Below are 15,955 nucleotides of genomic sequence, written 5' to 3'. Positions count from 1 at the left end.
GTTTTTGTTTTGTTTTGGTTTTTTGGGTTGTTTTTTTTTTTGTTTTTTGTTTTTTGTTTTTTTCTTTTTTTCGGAGCTGGGGACTGAACCCAGTGCCTTGTGCTTGGGCGCTCTACCACTGAGCTAAATCCCCAGCCCTGGGCCCTGGAGTTTTTAAATGAACTACATTTGCTTGCAATTTTCAGAACCCAAAGTAGAGACTCATGAAGTGTTCGTGACTGAATGGCTGTGCCACTGAGTAAAGCACTAAGGAAGACTCAGTTAAGCACCTGGCTGAGTGCCCAAGAAAGTGCTTTGCCACCTTGCAGAAGGTGTTTTCTGCCCTGAATGACTGGCAGGATTTCCTGTCTTTATCTTGCCTTGCTTAGGTCTTCAGAATGGTCGGAGTCTGGGAAGGGGACCACTTACTTGAACTAACTGTGCTTCCACACGTCTAACAGCAAGATTTTTTTTTTCTGCAGCTTGTTCTGACACACACAACCAACATTTTCACCTCAGCTGCCTCGTCCCTCTTTAAATGACAGTACTCTTAGATGCTAGAGGAACAGAGTAAACGGGCCACGTGGACTTCAGTGTTTGTGCCTTTCAAGTGTATGTACTGTGCTTATCTGTGAGCATATACCATGATGGCCCGGTGTCAAAATTCTTCAGGCAGAAGAGAGCCAAATTTCCTCTCTTGTTTTCAATGTATTATATTCTCTTGAATCTAAATAATTAATAAGGAGGCCCTTTGCCATAATTAAAATGGATGTTCCTACATGTCAACACCAATAGCTTTTCCAGTAATGAAGAAACGCATTGAGATCCTTGTTAAGCTCCTCAGCTTCTGTGGTCACAGTGCAGAAAGTGCTGGGGGACTTTAGAGGGTGACAGAAGCCAGGTAAGTTCAGGCAGAAGCCTGGGAGCTGACTCCAGCTTACAGCAGTTGGTGAGCCAGGCCCCAAAGGGCCTTGTAACAGCAGGCAGCTTGATGATGCAGGGCCTCTGGGCTAGATCTGCCTCCTAGGGTCCTCTTCCTCCACCAGAATCCGCAGTGAAACCTCTTCACTAAAAGAAGAAGGAGAAGGGCAGCACCTGGAACCTTCTAGCTAGAGAGGACCAGTTATAAATATCAAAAGCTCAGAGTCAAAACCCACCTCCCCTTTCTCCCCTGTGACCATCTAGAACAGCCCTTCTTGGGGACATGGCTTTGGCTCAGCCCTAGAGAGCTAACCTGTAATGCACAAGGACCTGCTCCCATCCCTAGTCCCATGGGTGAAGGGGGATGGGACCCCATGTTCATTGCAGCAGACTTCCCAGGAAGCAACCTCATGAATGGAGAGGCATGAGGGAGAAGATGTGAATGGCTATGGTGGAATACTGCTGAGTCATGAAAGGGCAGGCAATCCTGCCACTTATGACAGCGTGGGTGCACCCGAAGGGTAACATGCTAAGTGACTAAGTGTGGCACGGGGAGAGCGATGCCAGGTGACTTCAGCTGAACTCCTGGAAGTAAAGTGGACTGGTGTGTACCACAGCTGGGAATGGGGAATGGCTTCAGTAAGACAGCTGGAGTGCTACAGTCACAGCAGGATGGCTGCCATTGAGTTAGAATGCTTTTACATTTCAAAATGTAAAATGAAGGAGGAGATTTCAAATGTTTTCACCACAGAGTAGCTAAAGTGACAGGTATGTAAGTTCCCTCATTTATTATGCATGTATATGTTAAAATGCCACATCGTACCCCATAATACATTTGATTGTTGTAATTAGTTATAAACAAGAGGAGAGAGAGAGAGAGAGAGAGAGAGAGAGAGAGAGAGAGAGAACCAGCTGAGTGACCATAAAATCTTAGGTTACAAAAGCAGGACCCACACAGTGGGGTTGGAGAGGTGGCTCAGCAGTTAACAGCACTTGTCGGTCTTGCAGAAGACCCAGGTTCATTTCCCAGCACCAACATGACAGCTCACAGCTGTCTATAACTCTAGGCTCAGGGGATCCCATTCCCTCTTCTGACATTTGCAGGTACCATGCTTGCCCGTGATGTGCATGCATGTAGACGCATCGTGGTGGTTTGAATGAGAGTGATCCCCATAGGCTCATGTATTAGAATGGTTGACCCCCAGTTGGTGCAACTGTTTGGGAAGGATTAAGAGATATAGTCTGGGGGCTGGGGATTTAGCTCAGTGGTAGAGCGCTTGCCTAGGAAGCACAAGGCCCTGGGTTCGGTCCCCAGCTCCGAAAAAAAAAAAAAAAAGAACCAAAAAAAAAAAAAAAAAAAAAAAAGAGATATAGTCTGTTGGAGGAGACATATCACTAGGGGTGAGCTTTGAGGTTTCAAAATCCCATGCTATTCTGAGTTAGTTCCCTCTGCCTCAGGCTTGTGGATCAGGATGTAACCCCTCAGCTACTTTCCCGCTGCCATTGCCTGCCTACTGCCATGCCCCCACCGGGAGGGTCTTGAACTCACCCTCTGAAACTGTCATCCCCAATAAGCTGTTTCTTCCAAGTTGCCTTAGTCTCAGTGTCTTATCACAGAGATAGAAAAGTAACTAAGACATACATAAATTAAAAGTAATTAAATCCTTTAAAAGGAAAGAAAATGAACACACATAAACACTCATACACATATACGCTACCTCTGCGTGGAGAGCTTCAGTAAGATATGGAAGATAGATGTTGACCAGGAGAACAGGATGTCCAGGGACGAGGCTCAAGAGAAATGATGAACAGAGAGGTTTACTGACCCACAGTGCTGGTGCCCTGGAATGGAAAGTGAGACAGAAAGGGGGAGGGGACAGATATTAGAGAGAAAGGGTATACTCAGCAAGGGCTGATTCCTGACTCTAGGGATCAGAAGCCCCTCTTGTGTGCAACAGTGGTGACGGATATAATTTAAACCTGGAGTGTGGAGAGATGTGAATTTTTTTTTAGGCAAGAGCCAGGTATGGTGGAATACACCTTTAATCCCAGAACTCGGGAGCAGAGACAGGTGGTCTCTGTGAGTTCAAAGTCAGTCTGGTTTACATAGTGAGTTCTAGGACAGCCAGAACTACATAGTGAAATCCTGTCCCAGAGAGAGAGAGAGAGAGAGAGAGAGAGAGAGAGAGAGAGAGAGAGAGAGAGAGAGAGAGAGAGAGAGAGAAGTTAATTCTCTAGGCAATTTAGGATTGGAAGCAGGACTACAGGGCCCAGGCTATACAGTAAGGGTTCAAGGGTTCCCAGGGTTGCCGACCCTGGAGCCTGAATGAAAGGAGGTGGCAGGTCTGAGGGACAGACAAGGAAACTGAAACAGTGTAATGCAGGGCCCTGACCTCTGACATTCAAGTCACCCCTAATTGGGAGGCAGAGGTGAGACTGAAGCCTAGTGCTGCCACCTGGTAATTCTGTGACCCTGAGCTGGTCATTCCGTGACCTTGAGCTGGCCACTGTCCACTGTGGACTGTAGCCTTTGCTTCTGTGATATGACAACACCCGAGTTACATGTTCCTGACAGCATTTCCCCCAGGCAGTTCACAGTGCTGACAAATCCGATCTGAAAGCATAATCTGATATCCCACACATGCACCTGTCGAGCCCTGCCTGGAGCCCTGAGGGTGGGAAGCTAATCACAGAAGCCCTTCTGAAGGAGAAGACTTTGAATGAGGAACAGAGAACCAGGAACTCCGCTCTGGATATATTTCCTAGCAGGCCCCTGTCAACGTTGAAAAAACAGAACCGGAAATGGTAGTGGTGAGGGCCGGAAGTCTTGGAAGACCCACCAGCTCTCCTGCCCACTGTCCTCTCTGTCCACCTCCCTTCAGCAGCCTCTTTCACACTTTTTAGACTTTGAACTTGTCACCTGACGCCAGAGATGTTTGCAGTGGATGAACCTCTGGCTGGGAAGGAGGGCCAACCTCGGAAGAGGGTCACCCACTCTGCTGTGCTGTCTGTATCTAGCTCCTGAGAACAAACAGGTCTCACGCTGCGGCAACCCTGTTTAAGTGCTTTGGAAGCAGACGTACCAGGATGCTAGAGAAGCACATGTATCAATTTTATTTAATTCCCTTCACATATTCAATGTTCCCTGATTGCCAAGAACTTTTTTCTTAATGTTTTGTGTTTGGGTCTTTTGCCTGCATGTATGTCTGCACCACATGTATGCAATACCCTCAAATATCCAGGATGGGTGGTTGGATCCCCCAGGACTGGAGTTACAGATGTTTGTCAGCTGCCGTGTAGGTGCTGAGAATCAAACTTGTGTCCTCTGGGAGAGCAGCCAGTGCCCTTAACTGCTAAGCCACCTCTCTAGCCCCTGGGAACATTGAAGGTTTTCGTTTGCTTGGTTTTTTTTTTTTTTTTTTTTTGTTCGTACAGCTTTTTGTTTTTATTTTTGTTTTGTTTTTGGTTTTGGTTTGAGGCAAGGTTTCTGGTGTAGCCCTGGCTGTCCTGGAACTCATTTTGTAGACCATAGTGGCCTCGAACTCAGAGGCATGTGGATGCCTCTGCTTCCTGGAGTGCAGGGATTAAGGGTATGAGCCAATGCCCAACTGTTTTTGTTAATGTTGTTGTTGTTGATGATGATGATGATGACGACAAGGACGACGACGACGATGAAATCATTTATGGGTCAGGAGAGATGGCTCACCAGTTAAGAGCACTTGCTGCTCTTCCAGAGGACCAGCATTCACTTCCCAGCACCCACATCACGGCGATGAAATCATTTATGGGTCAGGAGAGATGGCTCACCAGTTAAGAGCACTTGCTGCTCTTCCAGAGGACCAGCATTCACTTCCCAGCACCCACATCAGGTGATTTACAATCACCTGTAACTCCAGCTCCAAGGGACCTAATGCTTGCTTCTGACCTCCTTGGGCCCCAGACACAGGTGCTCATACCCACACACAGCCACACTAGCACACAATTAAACATAAATAGCAAACTTTATTTTTTTTTTAAAAAAAATTACATTTAATCCTAGTGCCTCATGGTTTCTTTGAGAGGAAGCCCAGAAAGTCTTAACTCTCACAAAAGGACAGGTGGGAGGTGGGTGGGAGACAGGACAGGCTGTAGGTCCTGACTACAAAGGGCTTCGCTGGTGGAGCCTAGTGGTGCTGTAGTAGAGTTGAAGATCTAGACGCCGACCAACGGCTTGCTGTGCCCAGCATTGCTTTTGCCTGCTTGGCTTTTCCTTCTGTAAGAGTCTCAGTATGTAGCACCGGTTGGTCTATAACTTGTGGTTGTTAGTTGTCCGGTCTCTAATCTCCTGAGTGCTGGGATTACAAATGTCTACCACTGTGCCTGACTCCAGAAAAGGGAGGGCTTTGAGTCCTCAGGAGGCTACCAGTGTTTTTGCCTCAAAAGAGAAACTATAATTATGGGGGGAAATCCCAGGGGCTGTACCTCCAAAGTTGTGTGTAATATATGGCCTATTTGCAAAATATTGCAAAAGAAATCTGGCAGATTGCTGGATGCCCAAGCCCTGGGGCTACACCACCAACACCACACACATACATGCATACAACCTAGGTCTCAGCAGAGTTCTTCTCCTCCCCGTTGTGAAGTATTGAGAGGGTTAAAACCTAATCCACCCTGGGTGGCTTTTAGAAGTTCTGAGAGGCAATTAGGGTTAGATAAGGCCAGGCAGGGAGACCCATTAATGCATGCTGTCCTTTTAGAGCAGAAGACAGAAAGTGTACTCCGGTGCTATCTTTTGCCCTATGGTGTTCTGACTCTGCCAGCAAAAAGGTCAATACCAGCTTTGGCCCCTCCACCTTGGACCAGACCTGAGAGCCCATTGAAACTATCAAAGTAATTCTGTAATTCAGGTCAGGTCGGTGGACATGGAATCCTCCCTGGGCCTGCATGGTGCAAGGTTGAATCCTACATGGGTCACACTGGGCAACCATAAGAGCCCACTCCACTTCCAAAACAACCCAAGCCAAGAGATGTTTGCTTGCAGGACGTAGGACACAGCCTGTTCGGTGGATTTGAGCTGAGGGCGATGTCTGGAGGGATGGTTCCAATCCTTTCAGACACTGTTGTGTGAGTGCAGGATCCAGGACAACCTCATCAATCCCCTCCCCCCAGCCCTGCCCCACTTTCACTCTGGACCCAGACTTCTTGCCTGCCCCTCCCAGGTCCGCTCTGGTTCCCCCCTCCCAGCACCCCCACCTCCCGCGATCCAGACAGGGCTTTTTGGGTCACTTCTTTTGAATCTACCCTTGGCGATCCGAACCCCACCTCCTTTGCCCAAACTCCAGGGCTGGGAACCCCAGGGCTTTATGGGCGGGTGTTCCTCTCCCTCTACCAAGCTGGGCGGAGAGCTGGAGGATTAAACCCTGACGCATTGCCCCGCTGACAGGCTGTTCCAACTTCTCGAAACCCGCGGGAGGTTCACGACCCCTCCGGAAGGTGCTTGCACGGGTGTCTGACTCCCACTTAGCCTGCAGCGCAGGCCTAACACAGAGCTTGCACCCAGAGTCCTTTGATCCATCAAGCTGAGCTTAGCCACATGGAACTAAGCGCTCGCCATAGCAAGTTCCTGTGACCTCACTAAAAATGTCTGCGTGCACAAGCTCCGTGTACTGAGCTGCCCAAACGGCACATCTGTTCCCCATGTTGTGAAGCGACAAGCTGTGAGCAAGAACGTCTTGACAGTCCTTTCCGTGTGTTCCTCTCCTGACGGAAGTCTCGGGCTTGTCATTTTTAATGATTCCCTGGCATTCCCTTGCTGTTCCGCCCTGTGTGCAAGGCCAGCTCCTTGGCTGCCCCCAGTGCTCAGAGACCTGCTACTGTCTTGAAATTCCTAACGGAGCAAGGGATTCCACCCTTTCATATTGCAGTGGGATTCTGCCTGGTACCAAATCCAGAGGGCCGTGGCTTTAAGCATTATAAATGGAGCAGTGACAACAATCAAGAAAGGGATAAATAAAGATAAAACAACAATAACAAAAGATTATATTCTGCCTTGGCAAGAGGGACCAAAACAGACACTCTCAGACACTGTTGACAGGACAGATAATCGTTCAGCCTTCGTAGTGCAATGTCTTTCCTAACTGAAAATATTCGCTATCTTTAAATGATTTCACACTCAGGATTTTAGTAAATGGATGTGCTTCTCTGTTTGCTCAGAGAAGTATGTACAAGGTAACTCGTTACAGCATCATTTTAAAAAGCAATTGATTGTAAATGGCCTAAATGAATCTCAGTGGGGACTCATTTAATAACACGGATTACCTATGTCATGAAATCCTGTGTTAACCATTGAAGGAAGTGTCTGATAGGAGCTATCTATAGATTCATGGCCGAGGGGGGAGCCAATGTGGGCGGGCCTCATGCAGGTAACACACAGACCAACCCTGAAAGCTTGGGGGAAGAGCTGGTATCCTGACATTTCTAGGAAAGGTGGTCGGAAATATGGACGGTCAAGAGTGTTTCCCTGTGGTGGTTGCCCTTTTTGATTTGGAGGCTGAGCCATCTCTCCAGTCTGTTAGCTACCAACCCCGTCAAAGAAAAAAGTCATGGGCAGGGTGTACTGAAGCACACCATTAATCCCAGCGGATGGGAGACAGAGGTAAGTGACTCTTTATGAGTTCAAGGCCAGCCTAATCCACAGAGTAAGTTTCAGGACAGCCAGAGCTATGTAGAAAGATCTTATCTTAAATATTATATACAAATATTATATTATATATTAATAAATTATGTATATATGCATGGAGGTATGTTTCTCTGTGTGTTTACATGTGTGAGGATGACTGAGAGTTACAAGTGCTTGTGAACCACCTGATCTGAGCTCTGAGAACCGAACTGTCCCCTGCAGGAGTAGCAACCACTGAGCCATCTTTCCAGCCCAGTAGCCACCCATTTTTCAATGATTTTACTTTCCAGGGTTTTAGTTAGTAATAATCGCCCATTGTTCAAAACTATTAAATGGAGGGGCCGGAGAGATGGCTCAGCAGTTAAGACTGCTTTTCCAAAGGACCCGGGTTCAATTCCCAGCACCCACATGGCAGCTCGAGACCATCTTTAACTCCAGTTCCAGGATGTCTGATACCCTCCCAAAGACCACCAAAGACCGCAAAATCACCAATGTGTATTAAAAAAAATATTAAGTGGAAAGTTCTAGAAAGAAACATTTCATGACTTTTAAACTGCTCACCTTTCTAAGTAGGCTACCTCATTGCCTCCCACTAAAAACATAATCTTGTCTTGCAGTGTGTCCATAATGCATATGCTTCTTGATGGCCATCTTGGTTATCAAATATGAATAAGCCTATGTGATTTAGTGTTGGCATCAAAGTCGTGATGCCTCGGTGGCTCTGTGCGTGAAGCACGGAAGGACAGGGGGTGTAGCTGATGTAGGAAATAAGGCCGAGGGTTTCTTTCTACCGGAGGTTTTGGGAGATGACTGATCTGAAGTAAGTATCCGGCCAGGGGAGACTTCTGTACCTAATCCCTTCCTGTGCATTCAAACTCCCTTTTATTTTCCTGTGGGTGCTTTTCGTCAGCTCCAAACATTTAGTCCTGGAAAAAAAAAAAGATGTAAAATTGATACAGGGAAACCACGCAAGCAGACTATCACGAAATCAAGCCTGCTGAGCCAGCCTGCTGGAGTGAGAAGGTCAGAGGAGCTGCTTGAGTACAGCCTTGGATTGGCACGATGACAAGTTGCCGATACAAGTTACCGTTTCCATAAGGTGGTGATTCTTGTTGAATTCAGAGCAAAAGGAAAGCCTTGCAATGAGCCCCATGAGTGCTCTGTGTTTTGAAAATGAGAGAATAATGTGACTGTCCCATGTCCCCCTGCCAGCAGCCAGGAAAACCAGAGACAAATCTGAACATAATTACCGGTTAGCCAGATCGACTGTATGACGTACGATGTTTCTGTTCCCCAGACTTAGTTTTTCATTTCTATCGCACATTCTTTGTTCTGGCTCTCCTACTTTTATTTCACTTTAAATTGATTTTATTATGCATAGACTAAAATAATATTTATAATTTTTGATGGATTCCCCCCCTTTTTTTCTTATCTTCACCCCCACCCCCTTCCTCTTTCAGTTATCAAGACCAGGTGGCACCCTTGCCTCAGGGAAGGGATGTCACTGTAGAAGGATGGGGAAAATCTTGTGTATTTCAAAGCCCAAGCCCCAAGGATAAGGGGCCAGAGGAGCAGGTTTGAAAGAAGAGGTTCAATAGGTTTCAGAACCTTTTCAGGTTGGAGAAGGCAAAACCCCACAGAACACAGCAGACCCAGGACAGAAATGGCTTTACAGTTAGCCCGAAGCACCTGAGACCAGTTCTTACAGCTTCTTGTACCATGTACAGGTAAAATGACCCCCATACGCCAAGGGAGAGGACCAGGAACTGCACCAAGCCTTGCAGCTGATAATGAGGACCACCTGGCAGCATCCTTTATCTAGGTGCAAGGCCTAGGTGACATGGTGGTCATCACCCAGATGCTAGTCAGCTTAGGCAGTGGACAGAGAACAGGTAGGCAGAGAACAGGTGTCTGACAGGACCCATAATTTAGATGGATTCTAAGAATCCATACCTAGATAGAGGTGAACAAGTCACTATGTAAAACCGAGGGACTGGGCTGCCCTGTAGAGAAATACGGGTTTCATAAACCTGAGTTTTCAAGAGTTGCTATAGCAAAAACCCTCAGAATATAGAATTAGATCAAACAAAGAGCTTTATCCCGAAAGGGATCATTTCTGGAACCTTCTGCAAAAAGGTGCCCCAGGACATACTGTCTCCTTGAGAGCCCCATCAAGTGGATTCTCATCTAAGGACAGAATCTCTATGTTTGAGACACAGCTACAAGAAATGCTTTCTGTATCAGCCAGCAGGCTCTGGTCCTGCACAGGGTGAGGCCTGGGAGCTTCTCTCATGCTGCCGGAGAGAAGAAACACTAGAAGAGAGTTCTTCCGATCTCCTGACTGGTGCCATCCTTATGTCTGTCTTTCTAGCCTGGAAGCTTCTGCAAGCTGGGCTCCCGAGCTTTCTGTCAGTGAACGAGAGTGCTTTTCTCATCTGCCCCTGGTTGTCTTACCCGTCTGACCGTTTCTTTACCTGTCTTTCAAATGAGCATAAGAATAATTTCTTCGTGGGGGACTGATGCTGAACAGATGTTCGCAAAGCCCCCTCAGGATCGCCATGACAGGTCCCTCAGTAGGAATGATATCGCGGTTATGTAATAATTTCTCCTTCTAGTTTTGATTAAAAAATGATACATGCGCATCTATGTATGTCAGCACTAATGGGGACATGCGCAGTGGAACCGGCTGCATACATATGGGGTAGAAGGACGGTGTTCCCAAAGCGATATCTCAGAAAAATCGCGACACATCAGGAAAACGATCAGGAAATCGTCATTTTCAAAAGTTGAGATGTTTGCGATCTGTGGGTACCAAAACATTCCTGGCCACTGAGACCTGTGGCCAGGACAATCAGAGGCCGCTGAGCCTCACGGAACCTTAGAGCTTGGTCATGCGGTAGTCTCTACTGCCCTCTGCTGTAATTCGGGAAGCAAACGCTTCTTTAGGGAGCGGTAAACCTTGCTGCGGTGGAAATCGCTCTCTCCCCTCACAAGTTTCTTCTACCTGGCTTGTTTCACTTACCATAATATCTCCCCCTACAGCACAGCGGGGCAGCTAGAGTTTACAACTTATACACTTTATGGAGAAGAAGAGGAGAGTGTTTGACCGCTCTCAATACAAAGAAAGGACGGGCGTGCCAAGAGACCATCATCGCACATTCTAGTGGGCATTGGAGTATTCCCCGGCTTGTACGATTGGATACGTGGGGTCACTACGTGTCAACTTTGAAATGTCTCCACGTGGACTTGACCTTCCTACTACTTTTAGTTATGTGGGTTTGCGACTGTTTTCCTAGTCAACACAAGGATGGGACTGAACAGGGAAAGGATCTGATTGAATAGGTTGGGGATTTGGCTCAGTGGTAGAGCGCTTGCCTAGCAAGCGCAAGGCCCTGGGTTCGGTCCCCAGCTCCGAAAAAAAGAAAAGAAAAGAAAAGAAAAAAAAAGAATAGGTCGGGATCTTCTGGCAACACTTAAGAAGGAAATCAGGGTCACTTTATATAATCCCCGCTGTTGTGTTTTAGGGTTTAATTCTAAAATGCCTTCCCTTCCCTTCCCTTCCCTTCTCTTTCCTTTCCTTTCCTTTCTTTCCTTTTTTCCTGTTCATCAAGCAGCAGAGTGTTGCATCTGGTCCTACATGGGGCATTCTTAGCTGCCTTTGTCCCTCTGCCTGTGATTTTCCGTCACACCTGGGTATGGCTCAAAGATGGAGTGCTCATTTAGGCTGTAAGTGAAAAGGATATTTGCCCATTAATTTCAACTCCAGCACGCCAAGCCCCACATAAGGCACAGTTAATATAATCTCACTTCAGATGATACTCGGAGGAACAGGAAGACAATTTGTGGGGGGAAAAGGAATAGGAGGCAGCACACATATACCAGGGGTGTTAATATTTACTCCTGCACGCTTGGTATCTGGGAGACGGCACAGTCACTAAGTGAGGATTACATCTTCAATTAAGTACCGGTGGCTGGGGACCCAGTGATGTTTCACAGAGGGAAACTGCCGAAATCATACTTTAAGGAGAATAATTTTTTTTAAAAGCTACAAAAAAATTGAAAGAGAAGCCCGAGGGAAAAAATAGAGGGAACATTTCTGTTTAGGGAATCTTAATATTTTGGCTGAACACATTATGTAAAATTAAATACTATTTTAAACCAAGGAGATATGATATCTAATTAAGTTTTTGTGGTTGATGAGCTTAGAGAGGATTGCGAATGTTACATCCATTGAAGTGCAAGAAGTAGAAAAATTAAATAACACTGTTCTATAGCGACTCCAGCCAGGCATCCAGACCGACTTCCATGTCCTGCCTACAGCCTGCCCCTCCTTACAGCTCACTTAAGACAAGGACGGTGAGGAGCAGAATGTGAGGAGTGAGATCTCAGGACAACCCAAGGAGCTACCAGCCAGGTTGTCAGCCTCATTTCCGAGCTGTGACTTCAGAGGCCAAGGGACTGTCAACCCAGGTCATGCCAGAGGCAGAATATAAAAAGAACAAAACTGCAGGCTCCCAAGTAGTCTGCTGTGCCTGCCCAGAGTGTTGTTCGCATGAAGGCACTGTGGGAAACCAAGGCTTCTTTTTGTGACGAATCGGTTAACAGACAGTGCTAAGGTTAAAGGCCCTTTACTGTAAGGTATGCAAACACCAGGGATAGACTTAAGAGAGACACTGGCTTTTTAAAAAAACCATTTTGAGGTGTTGTCTTTTAAGATGAATGTGTGCTCAGTCGCTTTATACAATAACTTTTAAAGAGCAGGAATCAAAGCTGGGCAGTGGTGGCTCACACCTTTAATCCCAGCACTCGGGAGGCAGAGGCGGGTAGATCTCTGTGAGTTCAAGGTCAGCCTGAACTACGGTGCTGGGATGTTCCACAGAGAAACTCCATCTTGAAAAACCAAAACAAAAACAAAAAAAAAGTAGAAATTAAGAAACTATGGGACTGGAAGAATGGCTTGAAGATTAAGAATATTTACTGTTCTTGTATAGGACCTGTGTTCAGTTCCCAGCACCCGTATGGTGTCTCACAACCATGCAGGACTTGAGTTCCAAGCAATCCAAGCCCCAATTCTAACCTTCTTGGGCACCAGACATATACATATACATGGTACACATAAATACAAATAGGCTCGTGCCTAAAACAAATAAATCTAAATGAAACAAAAAATTAAGGAACTGTCATGGGCCAGCCCTGGTAGGATTTGCCTGTTCTCCCAGCTACTTAGAAGTAAGAAGCAGAGGATTACTGGGGTCCAGCAGCTCAAGGCCAGCCTGTGGCCTGGCACAGTGGCACACACCTTTAATCCCAGCACTTGGAAGGTAGAGGAGGTGAATACTGTTGAGTTCCAGGCCATCGAGAACTGTAGAGAGAAACTCTGTCTTAAAACAAGAAGAGGGGTTGGGGATTTAGCTCAGTGGTAGAGCGCTTGCCTAGCAAGCACCAGGCCCTGGGTTCAGTCCTCAGCTCCGAAGGAAAAAAAACAAAACAAAACAAAAAAACAAGAAGAAAAGGACCAGAAAGGAAGGAAGAGAAGGGGGAAAGGGGTTGGGGAAGGGTGGGAAGAAGGGGAGGGGGGAGATGGGGAGGGGGCGTTTACTATGTCATTTTCACCTTGGGCTATAAACTGAGTAAATCTGCCAACAGGCCACACTGACGAGGCAATCTTCCAGGGGCCAACAGTAAGTATTTTAATGACGTTTCATTGACTTTTCCCTTTAAACCAACTGTCCAGGAAACATAATGAAAGAACTCACTCACCCTTTTAAAGTTAACTTGGAGGCTGGAGAGATGGCTCAGCAATTAAGACCACTGGTTGCTTTTGCAGAGGACCCTGGTTCGAACCCCAGCAGCTCCAGTTCCAATCTTCTGACCTCCACAGGCACCAGGCACACACATGGTGCCATATAAACACTCGGACAAAATATCCAGGTGTATTAAGTGAAAATAATTCTTTTTTTTAAAAAAAAAATTATCTTCAGTATTTTGTGTTTGCTCCCTAACTCCTAACATTAAAAAAACAAAAACAGAAGGGCCACATTTAATATTTGAGGGAAAGGAGAAAAAGAAGAATTCTCATGACATCATTCACGTGGACCTAAGAAATTTAATCAGGGTTGGGGATTTAGCTCAGTGGTAGAGCACTTGCCTAGCAAACACAAGGCTCTGGGTTTGGTCCCCAGCTCCGAAAAATAGAAAAAAGAAAAAGAAAAAGAAGAAGAAAAAAAGAAATTTAATCAGAGGGTTTTCTGAAATTAGGGTATTCGAATTAGATTGTGACAAGAGGAAGTTGTTTGAGCAATCACAAGCCATGGGTGAGCTCCAGAGAGCTTCTTTTCTAGGTCTGTTTTATTCCAAAATTGCTGTGAGTGAGAAGGGCGTAAGACGAGATAGCCAGGGGCAGGCAAGTGTCTCTGACAGGCGCTCGGGCACTCTCTCGAGCAGGACTCTAGAAATGCCCCCTCATTTAACAAATTGCTCCATTAAAAGTCGTAATAGGTCTAAAAGCCATTCTTGAAAGAACTCACAAAGTAATTTGACCGGCATAATCGCCTTGTTAAATTCATCTGATACCATGAGACGGTCGGTGAAATATGCATCGTGCGTTATATTAAAGAGAAAAATACCCTTCAATTGGTATCTGTGTGCACTTTGCAAACGTAGCTATTAGTTGCCTATAAAACTCCTAGACATGATTTGATTTGATTTGATTACCGTTAGGTCATTTTACTTTGTAACATATGGGGGCTGGGGGGGGGAGGGAGGGATGTTGCAGGTCGGCCCGGCCCCTGCTTACTAGGAAATATTTAAGGAAGAATGTTTTATTTATTAGCATAAAGAGACACTGTGGGTTACTGGGTGATTAAAATGACGATTCAGCTGCCACACTTGTCAAAAATACAGCTGTAATTCAATAGCAAGGCGACAGAGAGTCTCGGAGTTGATCTATGCCTCAGCGAACTGGCTCTGAAAGCAGACACGGCCTCCTCAGAGTGATCTCCACACATCCCTGTAATTGCACATTATCAAAAAAACAAAGAGCCACAGCAGTGAACCCGCAGAGCGATTTCCCAATTATGAATTTGCTTTCTATCTGTGGGAGGCCCGGTATTTCATCTTCGTATTTCCAACATTCCAAATCAATAACCAAGAATGATATTTAATGTCTCTAATCTTTGTGGGGAAACACTTTTTTTTTTAATTTTTAATTTTTTTTTTTTGTTTTTATTTTGGAAAGCGGAGAAAAGATTCAGTCGATGTGGTACATGAGAAGTAGGATGGATGGAGGGGATCGAGTGGCCCCGAGCCCATCCCGGGGCCCTGACAGGAGCCTTACGGTGACGCCTGGGAAGAACAAGGCAAGGGGGGGCTGCGTGATTAAACAGGAGGGAAACTGCTTTTCTGAGGAGCAAAGCCGAGTGGAGGGGCTGAGGCAAGAGGATTGGGCAACTGAGGCCATCAGGATTACACTGTATGGCCTTGTCTCAAAAACCAAAACAGAACAAAAAAAAAAATTAAGACAGGAAATTAAGAAGAAAATTCAATAAATGACCCAAGGCAGACAAGAACCAGCACTTACAGAGTCGTTAAGTGCTGCGTTCGGTAAATACCCTATCCCATTTAATACAGAAAACTCAAAAGTGAAGAGGAAAAAGAAAATTACTTTTTAAAACGCCGAACTGAACACGATTATTATCTTGTGCTTGTGTTCCTTTGGCGTGCGCCAATTAAGTCCCACAAGTAACCCGTGTTCTCTGAACCAGTTCTAGTAGGGTGGGACGTGAAATTGGCTGGTCTCACTTGTCAGTAAAAGGAGTTCGTGCGATCCCACTGTATCTACTTTATCAGCCGGATGGTGGAGGTGCACATCTATAACCCCAGCACTTGGGAGGCAGAGGCAAACGGATCTGAGTTCCGGGCCAGCCTGGTCTACAGGGTGAGCTCCAGGCCAGCCAGGGCTACACATAGAAACTCTGTCTCGAAGAACGACAACAACTCACTTTTTAGAAGATAACATTTGATGATAATTTCACCTTGCTTACACGTAGGTATGAAATATCAACTCTATAAAACACCAGCTTGTTGCACGTTCCTTTTTATAACGGGTTTATGGTCATGAGCCACAACGTAAATAATCAATTAGTTCTTTACTCTTCCATACCGTGTTCTTTGCCGTTCAGGATAAAGTTAGTGATATTTCAAGATAAAGCATTATAGGTTCTGATTTACTTTAATTCCACTTCAGGATATGCTACAGACACATCTCCGTTACTTTAATGCTGTTGGTCAATAAACCTTCGCCTGCTCAGGAGCGGGTTAGCTCCACAGCGCCCTCTGCTGTGACTGCCAGACTTGACCGCTCTTTCTAACAATGTGGCCCGCAGAGGAGACGAACCC

The 15,955-nt window shown here is 46.0% G+C and overlaps 1 long non-coding RNA gene across 1 annotated transcript in view; it reads right to left on the bottom strand.

The window, feature by feature from the left end:
- Positions 1-679: 679 nt before the first annotated feature.
- LOC102546482 (uncharacterized) overlaps positions 680-15,955 on the bottom strand; it is a 24,807-nt gene continuing 9,531 nt past the window's right edge. The window contains exons 2-3 of the long non-coding RNA XR_357493.5: positions 2,619-2,742; positions 680-1,047 (exon numbers count right to left, since the gene is read on the bottom strand). This is a non-coding gene — a long non-coding RNA (uncharacterized LOC102546482). The remainder of the gene's footprint in view (positions 1,048-2,618; positions 2,743-15,955) is intronic.

Source organism: Rattus norvegicus, chromosome 10 (assembly GCF_036323735.1).
Source record: "Rattus norvegicus strain BN/NHsdMcwi chromosome 10, GRCr8, whole genome shotgun sequence".
NCBI classification, from domain to species: domain Eukaryota; kingdom Metazoa; phylum Chordata; class Mammalia; order Rodentia; family Muridae; genus Rattus; species Rattus norvegicus.
This window is presented reverse-complemented; position numbering and strand designations above follow the sequence as displayed.